At 47.6% G+C, this 18029-nt stretch overlaps 1 long non-coding RNA gene across 1 annotated transcript; it reads right to left on the reverse strand.

Moving 5' to 3' along the window:
* On the reverse strand, positions 1523-9916 carry LOC110255720. The gene is made up of 3 exons (XR_002336422.1): positions 9407-9916; positions 2837-2894; positions 1523-2020 (listed from the first exon to the last, which is right to left on the reverse strand). It is a non-coding gene; the product is annotated as an uncharacterized LOC110255720 (long non-coding RNA).

An 18029-nucleotide genomic window follows, 5' to 3' on the forward strand; every position in this document is an offset into this window, starting at 1 on the left:
CATCGCACCGCCACCGCGCCCGCGTCCCTCTCTCCCGCCAAAAGATGTCGCCGTGTCGCAAGGTTGCCACATTTCAGTAACACCCCCTCCCACTCCCCGCCATCGGGAGGAGGACGACTGGTGCAGGGCTGCGAAACCATCCCGCCGTTTGGGCAAAGCTGAAAATAAATGACAATAGGAGAGGTGACTGGGAAAACGAAGGGCTTCAGAAGAAATGGCCCAAAGCGCTGAAGTAAGTGTAGGACTAAGGAAACACAGGGAGGGTGTGGATGTTCTAAAGCGTCAAAGTTTAAAAACGACATAACAGAAGCTGGGAGGAAAAAGAAGGTGGAGTTCTGTGTAAATACGATTCTCACATCTGCGTTCAAAACTGTAGGCAAGGCCTTGTGTCCCTGTCCTTTGAAATAAAAGGCTTTGCCTTCCATAAGTCTCGAAAGGCTGGTTCGGGGAACTCCCGTTGTGGCTCAGTGGTTAACGAATCCGACTAGGAACCATGAGGTTGCGGGTTCAGTCCCTGCCCTTGCTCAGTGGGTTAAGGATCCGGCGTTGCCCGTGAGCTGTGGTGTAGGTTGCAGACGCGGCTCGGATCCCGCGTTGCTGTGGCTCTGGCGTAGGCCGGTGGCTACAGCTCCGATTTGACCCCTAGCCTGGGAACCTCCATATGCCGCGGGAGTGGCCCAAGAAATGGCAAAAAGACAAAAAAAAAAAAAAAAAAAAAAAAAAAAGGCTGGCTCAAAAGGTAATGCTTGTGTGAACTGGAGTTTGGCACTTGCCATCAGCCTCTACATGGATTAAATCATGAGCCACCGCACCTGCCAACCCACGGCACCCCCTGAGCAGAACTCTGGGTGAAAATCAGAGAGGCACTCTGTGCTTTGGGAAAACTGCAAGCACAGTTCTTCAGATAGATATTTTTAGGAGAAGATTTTATGTGCCCAATTCTTGCAAATTTTCATATCTAGAAAAACACTAAAATCCTTCATGGGGATGTCTGCTCCTTGTGACCTTCAGGAGAGAGCAACAAATTTTGCAAAATGGGTGTGTGCTGTATGCACCTCCCCTCCCCTTTATCGTATTCTGGTATCCCCCTTTCCTCTTTATCATATTCTGATATCCCCCTTTCCACTTGGGAGCAGCATTGCAGAGCTACCTGAAATACCACCACTTGGGCTGTAGTTAAGGATAAAACAAAGAATGTCAGGGTCATCCATGAATGCAGTCACCTCCCAGGGTGAGAGCGGGCGAGTCCTGCAGGCTGTGAAAACTCAGGATACAGGCCCCGACAGCAGAGGTGCATATCAAAGGAATGGTATCTGTGAGCCCAGGACTCTTTTGTTCCTGCTCCCGGCCCTTTGCTGCAAAAAGACTCCCGTGTATCCTAGCTCCTTCTTCACCGTCTTGGAGCAGTTTCTCAGGACTACCTGAGATGCTGTCTCCTGGACCTAGGTCCGAATTTTGCCCCAAATAAAACTTAACTCTCAGCTTTCTTTTTTTTTTTTTTTTTTTTTTTTTTTGAGTCGACAATGTGTATTTTTTTAAGCTGACAATGTGAAGACGCAGAAACAAAGAAGAGCTATTGGGCCAAGAAACTGGTAACAATTTGGACTATAAATCCGCACATAGTAGACCGACCAAACTCCCTGTTCCCTGAAAGACAGAGATAAAGGCAGGACACACATGCCTGACTTGTTCCTACCGGAAGCAGACCCCCCCCCCCAGATGAAAACTGCTGACGCAAGCACGGAGACCTCCGAAGGCTGATGATGCTTGACCCTTCCCCTTGATGCTCACCAATCCAAGAACTGTGCTCGAGCTGACCCCACACCCAGCAGCCCCCTCCCGGCACTGCGTTTTAACCCTTCCCGGAAAGCCTTGGCAGAGTTCAGGTCTTTGGAGCGGGGCGCGCTGCTCATTCCCCTGGTGGGGTGCAGAGCGATCGAGGCTGTAGTTTCCTTCACCACCACTTGGTGTCAGTAGATCAGCTTCACTGCCTGCAGGCAAAGCCGACCCAAGTTCAGTTCTGCAACATACATGGGGGTTAAACATTTCAAGCTGATAAATCAAGTGGCTCAGGCTGTCTTCTGTGACACAGGTTTGATCTCTAGCCTAGGAACTTCTACGTGCCACAGGCTTGGCTGAAACAAAGATAGATAAGTAGGTACATAGATAGACAGATAGGGTGCTGTATGGCAAAAAATAATAAGGAAAATAAATACATATCTTAGTACAAAGGAACATATGAAGAAAGGATATAATTAACTAAATTCTGATGATTAGGAAAAGGGGCAAAAGAAAAAAATCTTAAAGGGAATCAGTAGACAATCTGAAGAAAGAGCTGGCTAAAGGCTTCATATAAATTCCTGGAGTTCCCATCGTGGCTCAGTGGTTAATGAATCCGACTAGGAACCATGAGGTTGTGGGTTCGATCCTGGCCTTGCTCAGTGGGTTAAGGAGCCAGCATTGCGGTGAGCTGTGGTGTAGGTTGCAGACACGGCTTGGATCCTGCATTGCTGTGGCTCTGGCATAGGCCGGCGGCTACAGTTCCAATTTGACCCCCAGCCTGGGAACCTCCATATGCCACGGGAGCGGCCCAAGAAATGGCAAAAAAAAAAAAAAAAAGACAAAAAACAAAAAGGCTTCATGTAAATTCTAATTATCATGGTAACCCAAACTAAAATACAGACCTTTCAAATTATCCAAAACACATGCACACAACTACAGCATATAAAAATCACCCAGTGAAATATTTGAAAAAGTTGCAGAACAGAAGCCATAACAAAACAACATGACAAAGACCACACATCTTACACGAAGACATGTAGATGAGCCAACTTACTTGTTTAAAAGAGTACAACTTTCAACTGGCGCACACGGCACAACACAGCTCTGCATTTCTACAAGAAAATGCACAAAATAGAGTGACACTGAAACACTGAAAACTCAAAATGGAAAAGACATACCAAGATATGCAAACATAAATGAAGCAGGGATCAAAAAAAAAAAAAAAAGAGTTCCCGTCGTGGCTCAGTGGTTAACAAACCCGACTAGTATCCATGAGGACGTGGGTTCGATCCCTGGCCTTGTTCAGTGGGTTAAATATCCAGCATTGCCGTGAGTTGTGGTGTAGGTCAAAGACGTGGCTTGGATCCTGCATTGCTGTGGCTGCGGTGTAGGCTGGCAGCTGTAGCTCCGATTTGACCCCTAGGCTGGGAACCTCCATATGCCATGGGTGTGGCCCTAAAAAGACAAAAAGACAAAAAAACAAAGGGATCACAAATTTACTATTTATTATACAGGGTTGGCTTCAGGGCAAAAAGCTTAGGTGAAATTAAGGAGGGCATTTTACAACCATAGGAATTACAATTCACAATGAACAAATAAAAGGAATACCTATGCGGTGAATAGCATAATTTCATAACTCATAGGAAACACTGTAGGAGACATAAAGAGAATAGGCAGGAATAACTGTTGTAGTTTTTGCCAGCTTAAGGGCACAGAGGTAAATGAGGAAAGAGAAGTCCTAAAAATATGATTAATATGGTAGATTTAATACATCAAACTCTGAGCAATAAATCAGAGATTACATCCTTTCAAGGGCCCCTGGAACATTCACAACTGGCCATATTTTAGGCCACCGAGAAAATCCTAATACAGTCCAATAAGTAGAAGCATACGGACAATATTATTTGATCAAAATTCATTAAAACCAGAAATTACTGAAGAAACAGAAAATAAAACATTCCTAATTCCATAGGAGTTTTTACATCTTAGATGACACTAGGAACAAAAGGAAAACAATGATGTGGCTGATGCCTAGAAAAATATGGATATGGAATGGCATATCAGAAGCCAGGGGATTTAGCTAAAATAGTGCTAAGAGGAAAGCGTGGTTTTAAATGACAGTATTAATTAAAAAGTCAGAACAAACCAAAAGAATTCAGCTTCTATGCGAGAAGTTAGAAAGAGACCAAAATATGGAGTTCCCGTTGAGGCTGAGCAGTTAATGAACCCGATTAGCATTCATGAAGACGCAGGTTTGATCCCTGGCCTCACTCAGTGGGTTAAGGATCTGGCGTTGCCATAAGCTGTGGTGTAGGTGGAAGATATAGCTCGGATCCCGCATGGCTGTGGCTGTGGTGTAGGCCAGCAGCTATAGCTCCAATTCGACCCCTAGCCTGGGAACCTCCATATGCCATGGGTGTGGCCCTGAAAAAGACAAAAAAAAAAAAAAAAAAAAAAAAAAAGCAGAAAGTTGTAATTAATAAAGATAAAAACCTAAAAGGATGGTGTATAAAATAGAAAAATATAGGATTAAAAAATAAATCCAAGTGCTTATTCTTTGAAAAATAAATAGGTGAGCTGTTCCCTAAAAAATAAAGAGAGCACAAATATACAAAATATGGCATAAGGGGGGACTAACTCTAGAGACAGAGAAAAGTAAAACCCGCTCAAGAGATGACATCGTTCAGACAATAAATTTATGGCAAAATGTGGAGGAAAGAGAGAGTTTTTAGGACAATATAATTTCTCAAAGTGGACTTTAGATGCGTTATAAAATTTAAAGAGACCAACTATCACAGGAGAAGCATGGAGGAAGAGCAAAGGGCTACTCTCCAAAATACCAGATGTTTCCACAGGAGACTTTCACCAGACCTCTGGGCCAATGAATTCCCTCTGCTGTTCCAGAGCCTCTAAAACAGAGGAAATCTCGCAGTTTCTTTTTCTTTTTTCTTTTTTTCTTCTTCTTCCAGTGTCTTGTATGGAGCTAGCCTACCCAGCAAACAGGGCCCAAAGAAAACCATAAGCCATTCTCATGACTCTCGATGCAAACATCCTAAATAAAATACTAGCGTGGCATGAGAACGGAAACCCTCAATCCTGGGGCAGCAGGGGCCGGCCCTGGGTGAGACCGGGAATGTTCTGGAAGGAAGGCCACGTGCTCAGGGCTGGGGGGCTTGGTCACAGGTCTGGTGGAATGGATGCTTTTATTTCTGGGGTTGGCGTGGAGACCTAAGTTTGTGGGGCTCAGCTCCATGTGAGAGGCTGGAGAGTCCCAAAGCTGGGGAGTCATTCCTGGCGGGAGACCCAGATTGCAGGTTCAAAGGCAGTCAGGGTTGGGATCGCAGTCACACGGAGACCTGACTTCAGGATCGGACTCAGGGGTGACACCCAGAGCCTCCTTCAAGGGCACCGCTGCCCTCGGGGGCCTGAGGTCAACCACATGGCATTTCATGGGGGGGCGCAGGGGGTGGGAAAAGAGGGCTGGGCACCCGGAAGAGGCTGCTAGAGGGGACGCACAACCAGGGTGGCCGAACATCAGCCTCTGCCCACCGCGGCCAAATAGGAATGTGAAGACAGAGTTTTGGAGGAAAAAAAACAACCTTAGCTTTTATTGCTTTGCTGGGCAAAGGAGGCAGGTTAGTGCCTTAAAGACTGTGCCCTCCTTTGGGGAAGAATTACAGAGAGTTTTATAGTCTAAACAGAGAAAAACTGGGTTTCAGGTAAGAATCAGGGTTGGGGCAGACATGCATCCTTCTTTCTCTGGGGAGTTCTTGGTCATCGAAGCTGGCGTCCGAAGACCTTGGCATGATCCTGGTGGCAGTCTTCTGGGTTATTGCCTCGAATAACAGCACTTGTGAAAAGGGCATATAGATCAGGAAAAAACTGGGACGTTTCCTGAAAAAACATCATGTGCTAGTCATCTTTAACCCACGGGCACTTGTGCTCAGGCTGCCCAGTCTTTAGCTCACAGGTGGTTGTGTTTCGGGTGCGATTAAGCCGGGGAGAAGCACAAGGAGGGGCTCCCAGCTATTCAATGTCTAAACTCTTCATTTCTTTTTTTTTTTTCTTTTTCTTTTTAGGGCTGCACCCTTGGCATATGGAGGTTCCCAGGCTAGGGGTTGAATTGGAGCTGTGGTCACTGGCCTACACCACAGCCACAGCAACACAGGATCCTTAACCCACTGAGTGAGGCCAGGGATCGAACCTGCAACCTCATGGTTCCTAGGTGGATTTGTTTCTGCTGCGCCACGATGGGAACTCCAACCCTTCATGTCTAAAAGAAGCACAAGGAATGTAACTTTTCTCTTAGGGGTGTAAGATGCCTGGTCATTATGCGCCTCCCTTGAGAGGGAACCAGGATCCTGCCCCAAGGCTGTGCTGTCTCTGTTTGACTGTTCCTCCCCTGTCTCTGAATCCGCGCTCTTCCCTCCAGCAACTGTCTGAACTCAGGGAAGGCCCTGGAGGCTGAACAAGGCCCATCTCCTAAAAGCAAGAAGAGGAAGGCTTGTGTGCCCAGGAGCCCCACAGGGCCCTGCTCGGTCACACCAGGAAGAGGTGGGCAGGGCGTGAACAGAGGGCGCCTACAAGACGAGGGAGCTGGGGCAGGGAGAGGCACAGACACTAGGGAGTGGGGAGGCCGAGGTCTCGTGGAAGAACTTTGTCCCAGACACACAGGCAGTGGCTCAGCCCAGCAGGAGACCAAGGTCTCCATGGAGAAGGACCCAGCAGCTCAGGCCCCGGCTGCCCCTCTAGCCAGCCTATGGCAGGAGGTGAGAAGACCAGGCCTGAGAAGGCACTCATCTCCGCGGTCCAGATGCTCAGTGGATGGTTGGAATAGATGTGAATGAATGTCTGCCCCGCGCTGGGTGAATTTCGGGACGAGACCCCCAGCCGGGCCCTTGATGGTCCACACACCTATTCATGCAGCCCGCCAGCCAGCCTCTCTCTGCTTTTCTTTTTCTCTTTCTCTTTCTTTCCCCATCACACTGGGGATTTGGATTCAACATAGGAATTTGGAGAAGGACAGGAGCATCCAGTCTGTAGCACTTGGCATCTTGCAGAATATGTTCGAAGAAGCAAACCGGGCAAAGATTATCTGATAAAGACTTGATGAGGAATTCCCGTCGTGGCGCAGTCGTGAACAAATCCGACTAGGAATCATGAGGTTGCGGGTTCGATTCCTGGCCTCGCTCAGTGGGTGAAGGATCCAGCGTTGCTGTGAGCTGTGGTGCAGGTTGCAGATGTGGCTCGGATCTGGCATTGCTGTGGCTGTGGCGCAGGCTGGCAGCCACAGCTCCGATTCGACCCCTAGCCTGGGAACCTCCACATGCTGTGGGAGTGGCCCTAGAAAGGACAAAAAGACAAAAAAAAAAAAAAAAAAAAAAAAAAAAAGACTTGATGAGAGTGATGGATCTGCAGCCTGAGGGGCCTGGAAATGAGGGCAGGAATCTCCCACCCCATCTCCCACAAGACTAGCATCAAGCCAGCAGCCACCACACCCGAGAGAGCAGGTTCCTCCAAAGGAAACAGACTGTTCAATGGGCGGCTCTGGGAAAGCAACGCTGCTGGTCCTTTGACGAGCACACAACCGGTGATTCAGAGCCCTGGTCGTGGCGGGCTTACGGGGTACGTCTGTTACTGGCATTTCACTTACATCACCTCCCCGTAATCCCCACGTAATGTGGTGGAGACGACATTCATCTGAAATTCCCTGTAGACGTTGAGAAAAAGAAAAGGCAGCGTGCCTGTCTTAAGCAGCCCAGCTGCTGTTAAGAAAAAGCACAGACTTTGTGGCTTAAACACCACGCACGGATTCTCCCCCAGTTCTGGAGGCTGGAAGTTTAAGGGCAAAGGGCCGGCAGATGAGGTTCTTGGTGAGGCAGCTTCCTGGCTGGCAGGCGGCCGCTATCCCGAGGTGCACATGCGATGGGGAGGGAGCTCTGGTCCCTTTCTAACCCCACCGTGGGGACCCCATCTTCACCCCTCATCTAAACCTGATCACCTCCCGAAGACCCCTCCTCCCAAGAGCATCACATGGGGTGTTAGGGCTCCAGCCTGTGAAGTTCCTGGGCGGGGGGGAACACACATGCAGACATGAGAGAGAGAAGACCCACACTCCTCAAGGGCTCTGGGTGCTTCTGGATGCTTCCTTGTGAGGGGCTGGGGAGAGGTGGGAAGCGTCGGCTGCCTGGACCATTCTCTCTGTCCTGACGTCTGGGGGTGGGGGGCAGATAGGGGCTCTGGGAGACTTCCAGAAGGGGGACAGGGCCCAGAGCAGGTCGGCGGAGAGAAGAGTAGTTTTGCCTTTTCTCTCTGGCGACACCAGAACAGGGAGAGCCGTCCACACTGGAGCTGAGGACCCTGTCTGCGTGAAACAGTGAAAAAGCTACAACGTGCCCTTAAAAGGCAGCCAGGCGAATAACCTACTTTTTCTTTTTGTGTTGTTCAAAATTTCCAGAGCAGGGTCCGTTGGCCCTGCTGCCTCACACGTAGACCGGCGGGGGAGGGGAGGAACTTGCATTTATTGGGGTCACTCAGAACAGCTCTGCGGGTTGCCGTCTTGTCCTCATTTTACAGGTGACGCCTCAGGAGATGAAATGACCTTCTCACGGGCTTGGCTGGCGGGTGGCACAGCCGGGAGGTGGCCACACACCTGAGCGCCACGAGGGCTGTCTCAGCAGGTGCAGCGGGGGGAGGGGGCAGGGGTGGGCCCTATGCGGCCAGGCCGGCTGGATGGGAAGGAGCAGGAATTGTTCTTGCAATAGGATCTGTCCCTCGAGCATTTAAGAAATGGGATGCAGGAGTTCCTGTTGTGGCTCAGCGGGTTAAGAACCTGACAGAATGTTGGTGAGGATGTGGGTTCCATCCCTAGCCTCGCTCCGTGGGTTAGGGATCCAGCGTTGCCATGAGCTGTGGTGTACGTCGAAGATGTGGCTCGGATCCTGCATTGCTGTGGCTGTGATATAGGCTGGTGGCTGCAGCTCTGATCGGACCCCTAGCCTAGGAACCTCAGGTGCGGCTGTAAAAAGCAAAAAAGAAAAAAAGAAAAAGAAAAAGCGTTTGCTGAGTGCATCCTCTCCTCCAAGCCCTGAAGGAAAAGGGCCAGGAGAAGAGACAGTAGGTGTCCAGCCCGGCTGTTGCCCACCCCCTGAGGGAGGCACAGGGGGTTGGGTGTGCACCTGCCCGCTTTTGAGGCAGGGCCGAAGGGAGGGATGGCTGGGAGAGTCGGCTGCCCCCAGGCATCCCTCACCCGTGGCCCCAGTTCGCAAGCTGTTTACTACTTCCTCCCCCACCTTTCTGTCCGGTGGGAGTTTTGTGCTCTTGAGCGTTTCCAAATCTGTCACAGGTTTACAGGCAGCTTTGGGGTTTCCAGATTCCAGCAGCAATCGCCTCCATTGGGCATTTTTCAAGCTTAATTCTCAGGAGCTCTTTATTTCTCCCTCATCTCTGAGTACACCTGAAGCATCATTCCAGAGTCCACTCCCTAATTTCACAAACTGAGACTCTGAGTCTTAGTGAGATGGAAGGGCGTTACCCAGGCCTTGATGTCAGCAGGCAGGATGAGCAAACCTTGGAGGAGGCAGGAGAGGGGGTGGAGGGTGGGTCCAGCAAGGGGAGAACTTACCTAGCGATGCCAAGGAAAAAAAAGGTGTGTTTTTCTCCAACAGGGCTTTGCAGCCTGGAGGGAAGAAGGCAGCAAGTTGATGGTAGAATTTATCAAAAACTAGAAACTGGGCATTCCCCCCATAGCACAGTGGGTTAAGAATCTGGCTGCAGCGGCTCCCGTCACTACAAAGCCGAGGGTTCAATTCCCTGGTTGGATCCCCAGCCCCGAGCCGTGGGTTAAAGCATTTGGCGTTGCCGCTGCCGTGGCTCAGATTCAACCCCTGGCCCAGGAACTTCCACATGCTGAGGGTGTGGCCATAAGAACAAAACAAAAAAGCTAAACATTAACAAGGCAGATGTTCCAGAAAAAGAGGAAGCCTGGGAGGAGCTTGGGAATTTTCACATGCCTCTGGCACAGCCAAAAAAAAAAAAAGCTGCCCAATAATAAAGACAGTGAAATTCAAATATGCTGGGTGGCAATTTCTTAGGAAGAATCCCAGCTTCATTTTAAAAATACGGAAATACAGATTTCCCGTCGTGGCTCAGTGGTTAACGAATCTGACTAGGAACCATGAGGTTGCGGGTTCGATCCCTGCCCTTGCTCAGTGGGTTAACACCACAGCTCGGATCCTGCGTTGCTATGGCTCTGGCGTAGGCCGGTGGCTATAGCTCCGATCCAACCCCTAGCCTGGGAATCTCCATGTGCCGTGGGAGCGGCTCAAGAAGAGGCAAAAAGACAATAAATAAAAAAATAAATAAATACGGAAATACATACGGAGAAATTATCTAATGGATATTTACCAATACGATTTTCTCCAGAGGTGGAATTATGGAGGTTCGTTGTCGACTTTTCCCCCCAGTAAAATTTAAGTAGCTAAAATTTTCTAAATCAGGCTAGGGGTCGAATCGGAGCTGTAGCCACCGGCCTACGCCAGAGGCACAGCAACGCGGGATCCGAGCCGCGTCTGCAACCTACACTACAGCTAACGGCAACACCGGATCCTTAGCCCACTGAGCAAGGGCAGGGACCGAACCCGCAACCTCATGGTTCCTAGTCAGATTTGTTAACCACTGCGCCACGACGGGAACTCCTAAAAATGTTTTAATTCATTGTCTACCAGTTGACATCTGCTTTGTTTGACAAGATTTTCCATAACTTTTGTTTTAGGGCCACACCCACGGCATAGGGAGGTTCCCAGGCTAGGGGTCAAATTGGAGCTGTAGCTGCCGGCCTACAGCAGAGCCACAGCAACACCAGATGTGAGCCGAGTCAGCAACCTACACCACAGCCACAGCAAGGCCGGATTCTTAACCCACTGAGCAAGGCCAGGGATCGAACCCGCAACCCCATAGCTCCTAGTCAGATTCGTTTCTGCAGTGCCACGACAGGAACTCCCCATAACTTTTTAATTACTTCGATTGGTGAAAACTAATCCCTCTAAAAGAAATTTACTTTTTTTTTTTTTTTTTTTTTTTTTTTTTTTTTTTGCTTTTTAGGGTCACACCTGCAGCATATGGAAGTTCCCAGGCTAGGGGTCGAATCAGGGCTGTAGCTGCCAGCCTGCACCATGGCCATGGCAACTCGGGATCTGAACCACATCTATGACCTACACCAAAGCTCACAGCAATGCCAGATCTTTAACCCACTGAGTGAGGCCAGAGATCGAACCTGTGTCCTCATGGATACCAGTCGGGTTCCTTACCACTGAGCTACAATGGGAACTCCCAGAAATTCCCTTTATTTTTTTTCTTAAATGTGATTTTTGTTCATGTTTTATGGCTGTAACATGGATATTTTTTAGAAGCTGAGTTCACACAAGCACACTGCCAAGTGGGCAAAGAAGCTGCAGATGTCTTTCCCACTTTGCAGCCGTGGGGTTCCCACTCTGAGCAGTGAGACCAAGAGCTTGGTCTGTGAGCGGTGCCCCATGGGGGTCTGTTATCTTCTCCATCTCGACGGCTGGTGCCATCCCCGGGTGTGTGGGCAGACGCACGTCTTGCTCCAGAACTTTGATGAGGAGTACCGCTTTGAGTGGCAGCCTTCATGTGGTCCTTGCCGTGTGGTCGGGCCATCAAAGCCGGAGCAGTGACTTACGTGGCAGGATCGGGAAATGAGTTTATCTGTGATCAGAGGGTTTCGAGGGATTAGTAACCCTTTCAAGTTACACTCTGCCTGGTGGAGCAAAAGCACTGCAGAGAGCAGTGATCACAGATGAGCACAGGGGTCCGATGCTCAGAGGAGGGCAGGGGAGACCTGGTGCCCACTGCCTGCTGGGAATCTTAACTTAAATCATCCCACTTATTCCTAAACACCCAGTGAGGCTGGGGTCACAATGAACAGGAACCGAGGCTCCCAGAGGTCAAGTCATTTGCTGAATGACTGGACCCTGATGGGAACACAGATCTGTCTGAGGTTAATGTGTGACTGTAACCGAACACCAGACACTGGGTAGGTCATCAGCAGCAGAAACAGACTCCACCTCCCAGGTCTGGAGGTGGCAAGTCCAAGACCACGCTGTCGGCTGATTCAGCATCAGTGAGGACCCTCCTGCTGGTCCATGACTACCACCTTCTTGCTGTGTCTTCACCCGGGAGGAAGGGGCCAGAATGCTCTCCGGGGTCTCTGATTAGGGCTCTAATGACTTGATCATCTCCTAAAGGCCCCACCCCCTGCCACCATCAATTTTGGGAGTCAGGATGCTAATATATGAATGGGGGAGGCACAAACATTCAGGCCGTAGCAGGTGCTGTCCAGGTTCCACTGGTGTTTAACAAAAAGGAAGCGCTCAGAGTATTTAACAAGCGACTGAAAGCCAGAGACATTCCCTAGAAGCTTACAAAGAGTCTCTCTCATCTCCTGAGTAAGCGGGAGGGCAGAGAGCACGGACAGCCATGCCCAGCCAGCCTTCCCCTTGTTTTAAGAAAGTGCAAAGACCTTCTCTCCACAAGACAGAAACCTCTCCCTACTCCCCTCTCCCCCATGGCTTTGAACTCTAGCTGGCGTTGAGAACCAGTGTAACGCAGCTTACGGATGCACCTTCCAAAGCCTGCCTTGTACCTCTGCAGGTCAGGCCTGTGGGCTGCGCTCCAACAACCTGCTCTGTATAACTGCACCCCCTCGTTCCAGCTCCACCCCCTGTCTTCTGGTGATTAAGAGCTGGCTCGAGCCTCTATTACAGCGGAGTCACCCCCATTTCTATCAGTGAGCCTAGCTGGGCCGGTAACAAGGGTACTGCTCAGCTTGTACCCTCAGAAGAAATGAAGAAGAGTCCACCAGGAGACCGAGAAAAGTCATCCTAAGACAAAGTCATGATCCCATGCCCAACTTCCTGATCTGAGTCGGTTATCGGACCCAAATCCATGGACAAAAGAGGGGGCTGGTTTCCTCCTGCAACACTCCTGCAAGGATTCACACTAATTCCCCCAGTCCTTTGCTCAGACAACCAGACTGGGGAGAGAGAAAGAACAAAATATTGTGAGAATTACTGTTGACACTGGTACCTGGAGACCTGCAGGGTTATCATGGCGCCCTGGTGGTCTAAGCTGGGGTACAAGAGGACACATCATAAATCAAGTCCCGGCCAAGGTCCGGCTGACATGGACCCAGCCGGTGGCCCACGGCCCTCGTTTCTGAATGTGTCATTGAGGTGGACATACTTGGACCCTTGGCCTGGGGGTGAGGGCTCTTATAGTGGGAAAAACCAGGAGTGGTTTCTGAAGCTCTGCCCTCCCCAGATCGAAAATCAAAACTAATACCATGCTCCACGGAAGACTGGCAAAGATGAATGCCCGCCCCCCACCACCAAAGGGTCTAAAGCAAGAACTGCTAAGTATTTTAGGCATTGCAGGCCATAGTCTCTAGGGCAACCATTTAGTTTTGCTGTAGTGGCCCCAAAGCCACTGTAAATAGTATAATATATAAATAAAATACATTTCTGAGGTTGAATATAACTTATGAACACTGCAATTTTAGTTTTATATAATTTTCATATATCACATGATATTCTTCTTCTTTTGATTTTTTTTCCCAGTCATGGGCTCACAGGTTGTACACATATAGGCCGTGGGCTGGATTTGGCCCATGGGCCATTGTTTGTGGACCCCCGAATCTAATTGAGGCAGAGTGGAAGTCTCCCTCATGCTTCTATTAAATTCACCATTCTGTCCTTGGAAAACATCAGACAGAACCTAAAATTTAACAGTAGATTACCATAAAGTCAACCAAGGAGAAGCCCTAATTGCAACCCTCACAGCAAATAGGGGATTTTTGCCAGAGCAGATTAATTCAGCCTCAAGTATATAACACGTGGCATTACGGTGTGGCCAATGATTTCTCTTTGATTTCAAGCAGAACCAGGTGCAAAAGACAATAATCTACATGGACAGTTTTGCCCCAGGGCTATGTTAACTCTCCTGCCCTCTGTCACAACACTTGAAGGACCAGCATGGTCCAGACATCCCACAGAGCATCATGCCGATACTTTGCCCATCAGGCCACGTCAGCAAGAAATGGCTGGCCTGTTGGAAGCCCTCATAAGACATGTGACCCACAAAGAGTGGGAGATAAACCCTAAAAATACCCTGGAGTATTCTGTGGGTTTGGGCAAAAAATGTGTGAGGACATATACCCATCATTTTAGTTTCAGGCAGAGTTGTTTCAACGACCTAAAAATCCTCTGTGCTCCACCTGTTCATCCAGCAGCCCTGCCAACCCTTGGCAACCCCTGATTTTTTATTGTCTTCATCATTTTGCCTTTTTCAGAAGGCACACGGTTGTAATCACACAGTCTGTAGCCTTTTCAGATTGGCTTCCTTCATTTAGTGATGCGCACTTAAGCTTCCCCCGTGTCTTTTTATGGCTTAATAGCTCATTTCTTTTTAGCGCTGAATCATATTCTATTACCTGGATGGACCACATCCAAATTTATTCATTCGCCTCACACAGGACATCTTGGTTGCTTCCAAGTCTTGGCAAGTGTGAATAAAACTGCTATCAACATTCATGCACAGGTTTTTGTGTCGACATAGTTTTCCAAGATTTGGGTGTAAATACTAAGGAATGCAACTGCTAGATTACATGCTAAGAGTATGTTTAGTGTTCTAAGTTTTGGCAGATTGTGTCTTTCAAGGAAGTGGTCCATTTTATCTAGGCAGTAAAATGTACAGGCATAGAGTTGCTCCCTGCTTTCCTTTATTATCCTTTTAATGTCCATGGGATCTGCAGTGATGCACTTTTTTCATTTCTGGTATTAATATTGTTTGTCTTCGTCTCTTTTTTCCCTTAGTCTGCTAGAGGCCTATTGATTTTTTTTTTTCAGCTTTTTAAAAGAACTCTTGGTTTCACTGATCTTCTCAATTAATTTCCTGTTTTCAATTTCATTGGTTTCTACTCAATTCTTATTTCTTTTCTTCTGCTTACTTTAGGCTTAATTTGCTCTTTCTTTAGGTTCCTCAAGTGGAAACTTAGGTGATTGATTCTAGATTTTCCTTCTTTTCTAATAGATTAATTCAATGCTATAAATTTCCCTCCAAGCACAGCTTTCTCTGCACCTCACAAGGTTTCATTCCACAAATTGTGCTTTCATTTTCATTTAGCTCAAAATATTTTTTAATTTCTCGAGATTTTTTTTTTTTTACCACATGCTATTCAGAAGTCTCTTGTTTAATCTTCGCATGTTTGGAGGAACGTCCAATTATCTTTGTTATTGATTTCTAGTTTCACTCCATTGCAGTCTGAGAGCATGCATTGTATGGTTTCTAATCGCTTACATTTGCTAAGGTGTGTTTTATGGCCCAGAATGCAGTCTCCTTTGGTGGATGGTTCATATGAGCTTGAGGAGAATGGGCGTTGTGCTGTTGTTGTCTGAGGTGGTCTACAAACCCGTTATATCCAGTGGACTGAAGGTGTTAAGTTCAGCTATGTCCTTACTGGCTTTCTGCCTGCTGAATCTGTCCATTTCCGAGAGAGGGTCTCCAACTATGACAGTGGATTCATCTATTTCTCCTTGTAGTTCTATCAGTTTTTGCCTCATGTGGTCTCATACCATTGTTTGGTGCACACATGCGAAGACTTGTTATGTCTTCTTGAAGGATTGACCCCTTCATCTTACGTAATGCCTTTCTTTATCCCTAGTGACTTTCCTTACTTTGAAGACTTTGAAGTCTGCTCTGTCTGAAATTAATACAGCTCTTCCTGATTTCTTTGAATTAGTTGCCAGTGTTGTTTTTCTTCATCCATTTACTTTTATCTACATGTATGTTTCTATTTAAAGTGGGTTTCTTATAGACAACATCGAGTTGGAAGACTTTTGATCTAATTTTTAAAACTTCAAAGGTTGAGGTGTTGGAAATATTTAGAAACTAGCAGAATACAGCTGAGCTCTCTTTGAGCTCTCTTGGTGAGCAGACAAGTAGTCTTTCAATTGCTTCTGATGCCATTAAAACGGCCTTCTTTGCTATGGCCCTTTTAAGACACACATGTGCACATTCCAAATTTCCAGGATTTCCTCATCATCAGCACTAACCCATTTGCTCTGTGCATATACTCAGCTCTGGGCTGAGTACAGAGAGGAAACTCACAAAGGGGTATGAGGTGCACAGAGGAGACCATGGGCTGGGGGAACCTCAAGTGAGTCACTGAAGTGGATATGCCACAACACCTGTGAAATACACCAAAACACACCCAGAGAGATTTCCAGGAAAAGGGTGCCAGCTGCCATTTCACTCACTCTTCTCTCAAAAGAGTAGCCATACACAGATCAGTCAGAATGAAGTTCTAGTTTGTGAAACAGTCACCAGGCTGGGATTTTGTAACTAAGAACCTGCCACATTCCTCACCAGGCGAAGACCCACCAATGTGTCAGTGTTTCAAGATACAACCCTTTCAAAGCATGGCTAAATGACCTTAAAATCCTTTCTACTCTGGAGTTCCTATCATGGCACAGTGGTAACAAACCCAACTAGTATCCACGAGGATGCAAGTCCCATCCCTGGCCTCCCTCAGTGGGTTAAGGATCCGGCTTTGCCATAAGCTGTGGTGTAGCTTGCATACATGGCTCAGATCTGGTGTTGCTGCGGTGTCAGCTGGCAGCTGTAGCTCTGATTCCACTCCCTAGCCTGGGAAACTCCCTATGCTGTGGGTGCGGCCCTAAAAAAGACAAAAAAAAAAATCCTTTCTACTTCTGCGACTCTATTTCTGATTTCCTTTAAAGGGACAGGAAACTAAAGGAGAATCTAGAACAGAGACACCTAGGAAGATGAGGTAAAGCCAATCATTGGCGATTCCTACAATACCTGTTTACCCTCATCTACAAAGGAGGGCACGTGCTGGGCAGAGGGGCACCCTCCCCTTGGACAAGCCAAGCTGGCTCTTTGGGCTCTTTTCAGAAATTTCTTCAAACAATCTTTCTTCCATTAGCCCATTCTTTCAATAGGCAATCAACAATTTATCAGATTTAAGTTTTTAAAAATGACATTCAAATCCCAGCTCTGCCCACTTCTTACATACACGTTACCTTCAATAGACACATGTTCCCAGACTTTCCCAGACATACATGGCAATGATCTTTTTTTTTTTTTTTTTGTCTTTTTAGCGCCGCACCCACAGCATATGGAGGTTCCCAGGCTAGGGGTCTAATCGGAACTGTAGCCACTGGCCTATACCAGAGCCACAGCAACGCAGGATCCGAGCCACATCTGAGACCTACACCACAGCTCACAGCAACGCCAGATCCTTAACCCACTGAGCGAGGCCAGGGATCGAACCTGCAACCTCATGGTTCCTAGTCGGATGCGTTAACCACTGAGCCACGACGGGAACTCTGTGGCAATAATTTCTGATTTTCCTTCCATGGGGAGGGCTTACATTCGCTGTTAAATTTTATCTCAGAAGGTAGTTTATTTCTAAGCTCGAGGGTTTCGTGTTCTGACTATATACACAGTCTTTAGTATCTTATATAAAAATATCTTTGGTGATAAAGATCCCAAGAAAACCTGACCACCTCTTGATTCAGCTACAAATGCAACGATGGATTGCGGATTTAGTCGATGGTTTATCTGTGGTCTTACCTCAACGCAGGATGCCTTTCAAATTCTTTTTCTAGTTTGAGAATTCCAAATAACGAGAGTCCACTCTCACATTCCAAACACACATTCAGAAACCAAGGGGATGATTCCGAACCGGGAACGTGGGAATAGGGATCATAGCTATGCTTATACAGTTAGAAAACAATGAGACGACCTTGGGGAAAACGAACAAAGCTTTTCTTCTGTCTCCCCCACCTCCTACCTTCTACCATCTTTCAAGGTAAGGTGGCAGCTCTGTGACTAAACAGCTGTATCTCCCCCATCAAGTGAAAAGACCACAGGCATTAAAGAGGATGTCTTTATCAAAATATCTGCAATTGTGACCTTCAAAGAAGCAGAACAAGAAGTGCGTGTGAAGTGTTTTTCACAAGTATCCTTCCTTCATTTCGTTTAAAGCGAAGACCTCTTCCTGAAGCAAAAGCATAGTTTCTCTCACACATAAAAACTGAAAAACAGAATCTCATTTCTTTCCATCCGTTTGTTTTCCTCTTGCAGTTTTCCTGCTCTAAGAAAAGCCATTTTGTCTGAACATCTGAACCAGAAGAGGAGGCAAATCT

Source organism: Sus scrofa, chromosome 10 (genome assembly GCF_000003025.6).
Source record: "Sus scrofa isolate TJ Tabasco breed Duroc chromosome 10, Sscrofa11.1, whole genome shotgun sequence".
Taxonomy (NCBI): domain Eukaryota; kingdom Metazoa; phylum Chordata; class Mammalia; order Artiodactyla; family Suidae; genus Sus; species Sus scrofa.